Here is a 519-nt window from a genome sequence, read left to right as displayed (position 1 = left end):
GAAGCGTCAGGAACTGCGGGTGATTCCGGACCTGCTCGATTGTCCTGAGCATGTGTGGCCGCTCTCTTTGAAACTTCCACAGCTGTCCAATAGCATAGCTCACATGGCTCGCGGACAGCTTAGCTTTGTTCCGGCCCACCACATCGAACACCTGGTCTTCAGCAGAGCACGTCTGAAGCTGGTCTAGCACCTGATCACGGCTGACGCCCCCACTGTGAAACAGCCTGCGGGAACAACACGCCTGAAACGATCGGAGCCGGAACATGGCAGAGGACGGCCGGCGTCAGGATACACTCCACATACTACACAGATCAGACAAACCGAAGATTCAGATCATCAGGTTTTGTCCATGTAAGCTTGAATGCTGCTATTCAAGCAAAAGATAGTAACGTCAAATACAGGTGCATCTCAATAAATTAGAATGTCGTGGAAAAGTTCATTTATTTCAGTAATTCAACTAAAATTGTGAAACTTGTGTATTAAATAAATTCAATGCACACAGACTGAAGTAGTTTAAGT

This window comes from Sinocyclocheilus rhinocerous, unplaced genomic scaffold (genome assembly GCF_001515625.1).
Source record: "Sinocyclocheilus rhinocerous isolate Xijiao unplaced genomic scaffold, SAMN03320098_v1.1 scaffold3804, whole genome shotgun sequence".
Classification (NCBI taxonomy): domain Eukaryota; kingdom Metazoa; phylum Chordata; class Actinopteri; order Cypriniformes; family Cyprinidae; genus Sinocyclocheilus; species Sinocyclocheilus rhinocerous.
This window is presented reverse-complemented; position numbering follows the sequence as displayed.